The sequence below is a fragment of the Triticum urartu genome, chromosome 2A (genome assembly GCF_056163025.1).
Source record: "Triticum urartu cultivar PI428250 chromosome 2A, HENAU_Tu73, whole genome shotgun sequence".
NCBI classification, from domain to species: Eukaryota; Viridiplantae; Streptophyta; class Magnoliopsida; order Poales; family Poaceae; genus Triticum; species Triticum urartu.
Window position 1 is genome coordinate 13,039,408 of NC_141874.1, and position 6,945 is coordinate 13,046,352.

General features: G+C 42.6%; 1 pseudogene across 1 annotated transcript; it reads left to right on the top strand.

Annotated features, from left to right (window-relative positions):
• Nucleotides 1-1,298: 1,298 nt before the first annotated feature.
• On the top strand, nucleotides 1,299-4,956 carry LOC125540642 (indole-2-monooxygenase-like; annotated as a pseudogene). Its single transcript, XR_015615532.1, has 4 exons — nucleotides 1,299-1,387; nucleotides 1,490-1,878; nucleotides 3,730-4,158; nucleotides 4,240-4,956. The product of XR_015615532.1 is annotated as an indole-2-monooxygenase-like (transcript).
• The last annotated feature ends 1,989 nt before the right edge of the window (nucleotides 4,957-6,945 follow it).

A 6,945-nucleotide genomic window follows, 5' to 3' on the forward strand; every position in this document is an offset into this window, starting at 1 on the left:
GCCATGTGAAGATGTGTGTCCAGTGGATTTGTCTTTCTTGGACCTACTCGAATATGGTCGTCATTCGTTTACTTTCGTGTGTGTTCAGGTTGGATCCTTTCGATCTACACTACTTTTCATCGGCGGCGGTTGTTGTTCTGGTGCGCTGGTCCCATGGAGCCTTAGCACGACGACTTTCCAACTGTCTATTGTAACAAGTTTTGCCCGGTTCTAGCAAGGGAGGGGCGACGGCGGCGGCGCGCCTTTGGCTCGCTTCAGTGCTTGTAGTCGTCGCAAGGTGTTCTATGTAATTTTTATTATTTCTGGTGTTATCATGATTGAAGATGAATAGATCAAAAGTTTCTCGCAAATTTTTTTTGTGGGCCAACTCCGGATTTTTGCTGAAGGACAGATTGGTAGTTCTTTGTTATGGGTTTAGTCATCTATTCGTTTTTATCCTAATGATTCAATCAAATTAATTAAGTGATGCAAGGCTCCATCTCTTCGATGCGGGCGTTGTCCCGTCCTCCGCCATCCCGACGCCGCTTACCAGCCTCAGATAGCCAGCCGTAAGAACATTGACCAGACTAGTAGGAGCAGTGAAGGAATTGGTGTTTCTATTGATGTGTGTAATTTTTCTTGTGGTTTTCTTTCTATTAGTTCTCTTAGCAAAAAAACTAGTGAAGTATGTGACCAAAATATTATTTAATAAAATAATTGAGTAGTGAAGTTTAATACGATGCCTAAAAACATAACCCTTTTTAAGGAGCAAATATACTTCTGTAAAGGCTAGGAGATGGTTTGATCATCTAAATTATAAAGGATCAGTTAGAGATGGATTTAGTTGTACCCGGCAGATCTTCACGACTTGTAAACCTCTCCATTTAATTTACCTATGGTTTTGATCAGAGTATAAACATATGACATGATCTGAGACAAAGGGTTCGACGCTTCCGAAAATAAAGGTACGTAATTCATTTATAACTGCCAACGGAGCGGCGTATTTGCGATGGAATCGCTGGTGATTACAACTCCATGTTTTGCCTGCCGGAACAGACCATGAATAACAACCTGTGCATTCGTTATTGCCTGAAGAAAAAAGACCTATCGAGTCTACCAAATAACGGGTTGCAGTTGTCTTGCCCATGATGTTGGTATTTTTCACATTTTTTCTGAGGGGGGGCAAAAAGTTCATAAAACACCTAACCAAGAGTCAAAGACTGCCTTGTCTGTTTCTTAGGAATGAAAGCTACGTTTCCCCTAACTAACTGCTACTAGTTGAGTGCACCACAGAGCTTAATTCTGTCGTTTTACTCTGCCTGGCTAGCTTATAAGCAACTGATCGAGCTTGTGATGTTAAACTAAGCTGGTTGAGAAGAACAATTTCGCCGGCAGAGCTCCATGGCAGGTCTCCTCATGCTAGAGATGCTTCCACTGCCATGGTTTCTGTTCCTCTTCCCGCTCTTCCTCTTGTTTGTGAATTATTGGTTCACTATGACTGGTAAGACAGGAAGAAGGCAGCAGCACGAAAACCGCCACCAGCCTTCTCCACCGGGACTGCCCATCATTGGGCACCTGCACCTCCTCGGCTCCCTCCCGCACGTCTCCCTCCGCAGCCTCGCCAAGAAGCATGGTCCTGACGTCATGTTCCTCCGTCTTGGAGCCGTGCCGACACTTGTTGTGTCATCCCCGCGTGCCGCAAAGGAGGTTCTGCGCACGCACGACCATGTCTTCGCCTCGCGGCCCCGCTCCATGGTCTCGGAAATCCTCATGTATGGCTCGTCCGACATCGCCTTTGCACCATATGACGAGCACTGGCGCCAGGCAAGGAAGCTCGTCACCACTCACATGTTGAGTTTAAAAAAGGTGCAATCTTCCCGCAACGCCGCCATGGAGGAGGTAATTTTAATGATCTCGCAGTTTTCACGTGGTGCTTGGTCGAAATATGAATATCTTTGTCTGCACACCTGAAACTATAATTGTGAATGTTACTGCAAGTTTCTTTTTATAACCCTCTCTCTCTCTCTCTCTCTCTCTCTCTCTCTCTCTCTCTCTCTCTCTCTCTCTCTCTCTCTCTCTCCCCAAATTATTTGTGCTGATTTTGTTCTAAGTCAAACTCATCTAAAGGGAAATGTGCTAATAAACTCATCTAAAGGGAAATGTGCTAATATATGACCTCATCTAAAGGGAAATGTGCTAATATCTGCAACATATAGTATGGAAATACGTTTGATGATCAATCTAGTTTAGCGCTGTAGATGTTCATATATTTTTATAGACTTTGTTAAACTTAAAAATGTTGGACTTTGGACAAATCTAGAATATGAGTGAAGCATATTCGTCGAAATGCTTGGGAATGCGATGTTCAAAATGATTTCAGACAACTTGTAAGTAGAAAGTCTAGTTTTATTGCTAGCCGTCCATTGGTTGCTAGCCGTCCATAGTGTAGAACACATTTCTTCTGAATAGTTGTTGACAGCACGATGTGTGGAGGGCCAGTGGAGAATTGGCACGGGGTGGCGGATATGTTTCTTTTGCCTTTTTGAAAAAGAAGTGATGGTGAGGGGTTGAGAGGGGGTACTTAAGCCGGTAGCGCATGGATGGATCACTTATATAGGTGTTTTTTCTTCCATTGCAATGGAGAATTTCCTCGGAGGAGACATGAGACCATGTTTTATGTATTTTATAATTGAGATACTCCTAGGTTTTGAGATGCAATAATACAAGTTAACCTTTTCTCATCGAGTTTGGATTGCTTACCACGAGTGTCATGTTCTAATACAAGTTAACTTTTGAATAGACAGTCCAGTTTTCCTGTTAACCTTCTCCAATTCCCCGATGTAATAACACAAGTTAACTTGTGAATAGACAGTCTAGTTTTCATGCAATGCATCTCCAAGTCCCCAAAAACACAAGGTTAATTTCCCCCGTGAGGTTCCTCCACGGAGGGTGAGTCGAGGCTTAAGATCAGTTTGAAAGGCGTAGTTGATAGACAACAAGTCATTATTCTTGTACTACCCCTTGTTCTTACGAAGGGGCGGAGGAGACTTCCGTGTTACAATACAGGAAAATCCCTCCAAAATTGTAGTTTACAACACAAAAGCTATCAATATTTTAAATCAGTTGATGAGATTACAAGGGCCAGTGGGAGAGACCGCACGAGGGGGTGAATAGTCATTTTTTTAACATAGGGTAGGGGAGCGTGTTCTCACCAAAACTACCATAGTTTAGGGGCAAAGCACAAGAGCTGGTGAAGTGGTACACTACAAGGAGGTTCTAGGAATAGGCAATGTTGGATGACAAAATGGCCACTATGACAACAAAGGTGGTTCTTTGTGAAATAGGGAGAATAAAGGTCATGGCTTTACAAATCCATCAAGGAGAACCTCATCCTACTCAACAGTGGCGACAATCTAGAAAAGAGGTTAGGGCCTACAAGATGGTCTTCTAAATAAATCCATGGATAGACAACATCCACTAATTAGGAGATTCTACATTTCTAAAAAAATGGTAGTGAGATATTTTTTGTTAATCAGTGTTTTACCATCACATATCTCCCAATTTCTTAAATTGTTTTCTACTGTCGAAACTCGTTGGTAATTTTGTTATCAAAAACTTATCCTTATTGTTATAACAATTTTTACTACACTACATCACAAATGAAATTAAAAAATTGACTGCCATGTGCCCTCCCCTAATAATGTCATAAATGTTAGCTAGTCTCATACTTTAAGATGCATGTCATCATAGGTGAACATGGTGATGACCAAGATTAACGAGGCCGCTGCAGGAGGTGTTGTAGTGGACATGAGTAGGCTTCTGAAGTCATTCACGTATGATATGGCATGTCGGATCGTGTTGGGAGAGTCCTTTCGGAAAGAAGGACAGAGCAAGCTACTTCGAGACCTCATAGACGATACCTCACGAATATTAGGAGGTTTCAACTTGGAGGAGTACTTCCCAACATTGGCAAGAGTTGGAGTGCTTAAGAGTCTGGTTTGTGCAAAGGCTGAGAGAGTGAGGCGTAGATGGGCCTATTTGCTGGATAAGTTAATCGATGAACGTGTGAGCATGGACAAGTCAACAGTTGATAACAAGGATGGAGATTTCATAGATATTTTGTTGTCTGTTCAGCATGAGTATGGTCTCACAAGAGAGCGAATGAAAGCTCTCCTAACAGTAAGTACAAATGATACCTACCAAATTATATATGTTGATTTATGTATATCTGATAGTGACCTAATTAATTAATATCCACAGGATGTATTTTTCGCTTCAACAGACACGTTATCTAACACTCTCGAATTCACCTTGGCCGAGTTGATGAGGAAGCCATGCCTATTGGGGTAGCTACAAGATGAAGTGAGGAGTATCGTACCCCGGGGACAAGAAAGTATAACCGAAACCGACATAAACAAGATGACGTACTTAAGAGCAGTCATGAAGGAGTCACTCCGGGTGTATCCTGTTGCGCCTATCCTTGCTCCACACCTTGCCATGGCTGACTGCAACATTGATGGGTATATGGTTGCTGCTGGCACACATGTCTTAGTCAATGTATGGGCCATTGGCAGGGACTCCAGCTCTTGGGGGGATGCAGAAGAGTTCATACCTGAAAGATTTATATATGAAGATAGTGATGTGGATGTCAATTTCAAGGGGAATGATTTCCAGTTCTTGCCATTTGGGTCAGGACGAAGGATGTGCCCTGGCATAAACCTCGTGATTGCCAATTTTGAGCTTATGTTGGCAAACCTCATGTACCATTTTGAATGGGAATTGCCTCCAGGGGTTGAGATGAAAGACATTAATATGACAGTGGTCTTTGGGCTAACCGTGCGGCGGAAGGAGAAGCTACTATTAATTCCAAAATCATACAAGTAGATGCTAGAATAAAATATAAGTTGAATATTTTGTGTTATTGCTATACTGTTGCAAATAAAGAAAGGGGAATTCCTACTTGTTGGAAATCAGTTTAGAAAGATTTTAGCGGTGGTTGATCTTGAGCCCAAAAAATTCCAAGAAGGCCTAGAGAATCTAGTTAACTCTGTGAGCTTGATCAGCAATGCCAAACAGCCCTCCCTCCCCTACTCCCCATGTGACTCATGGGGGTGTAGGAGGCAACCTCATTCGAAGGCCTCCAAACACGTTTTCTGCAACCAAAGTGAATAGGTGTGGGGAAATAGCCCCCCCCCCCCCCCCCACACACACACACAGAACTTGTGCTTGACCATACGGAACGATAGTGTGTACCCATCTAATCTAATTAGCTTGGAATTTCTTATGCCATAAGATCTCTGCCAGACAAGAACCGAGTGCAGCTTAGTTCTTCTGGTCCTTTGTGGTGGAACCATCCCACACAGTGTGTTCAAGTGCTCACACTTTCCTAGATTTATTCCAGACGTTCAATAGAAGTTCATTTAGTGGAAGATATCGTTCCCCTCTACTAAAACAGAATCGTTAAATAAACCATGGGCAAATAGTGGGGGTGGAGAGGACAACAAATTTCAGAAATAGTGTGTACCATTGCAAACCAATACCATTATATCCTTACTTCTGGAGTGACAAGGTCCAACATTGTGAAAGAACGGGAGATTTTCGCTAGCTCCAAGTTGTACCAATTTAATCATCTTTGCCCTCCGCGCCTACATCAAATATAGCCAAGAGAGACTAAATGATATATTTTTTTCCAAAATGTTTTTGCGGTGAACAAACTCAGTATTGGAAAGAAGCATGTGCTCTTCTTGTGAGTTGAGAAAGTAGAGCAGCTTATTATTATTTGAGAGAAGCGTGGACAAATCCTTTTTGCTTCAAAACCAACTTCTAACTGCCGCACACAACCTTTTGAGCTTGAAGTTGAACATCGTATTGGCATGTGTGTTTCCCTCATGCAATGCCTCCATGAGAAACAAAAAAGAACCAGTATTATGGAATGTCATGTTATCTCCCTGCCATAAATCTATTTGTAGGTTGCCCTTGTGTATGTTCCAAATCCCTCAACAAATGATATAACCGGCGATCCAGCGAGTCGATGAGTAACATGCGGGATTGAATGTCAAATGTATTTTTAAAAAGAATGCCAAAGTTAATTTACTGGAACCGCACTGTTATGATCATTAATGTTATATTATCCGTATATGTCATGTGTAAAATGGTATGAGAATAAAATGAACAAAATCAAGAAGTTGCGAAGCTCTTTTCTTTGGCCGGAGGAGGGAGACGCATTGGAGTATGATATTAGAGAGTGGTTTTTTGTAGCCCGAGCTCCATGGCACCTTCTATCATGTCCATCCGTCTTCCCTCGAGATTTGAGCCATTCCCTGCTATAGTGTATTTGTCTTGTAGTAATTAGCAGGGACGAACAGTGTATGTTTGTCAACTTCTGAGTTGCTGCGAGAGAAAAGGTGGGCCTGCCACTGTTTGACATGAGGTTGCATGCGTCTGACTCTCTGTCCGAGACTCTCTCATTTGTGTCACATCATGCATGCAACACTTCTCTCTCCATTTCTTTATTCTCTGGCAGTGAACAGTACAACCAAAGCATACACAGTTGCATGCAACCTTCTCTCCATTTCTTTATTCTCTTTCTATCAACCCGTGCATGCAACTCTTTCTTCAAAAAATGTTCTGATTTTTTTAAGCAGCGCAACTCTCTCCCTCTCTTTAACTATTGCATGCGGCAGATTCTTTCTCTCTGCTTCAGTCCAATCCCTGGCAACTCACGTGACTACAGTACCTGCATGAGAGGACAGGTCAGCTCGTGCTAATGACCCTGCAGTGAACAGCGGTGCGGCTCGTGATGCTCCTATTCTGCACAAATCCCAAAGCAAACCAATGGACCAGATAAGAGGTACCGTGGAGCTCGAGCTAGGAAGAAACTTTGTGATGATATTATCCTAAAAGAATTGGTGGCCTCGGTGTCAGAGATTTGTGAGCTCGTAATCCTCTCTATATGCCCGTGTTGCT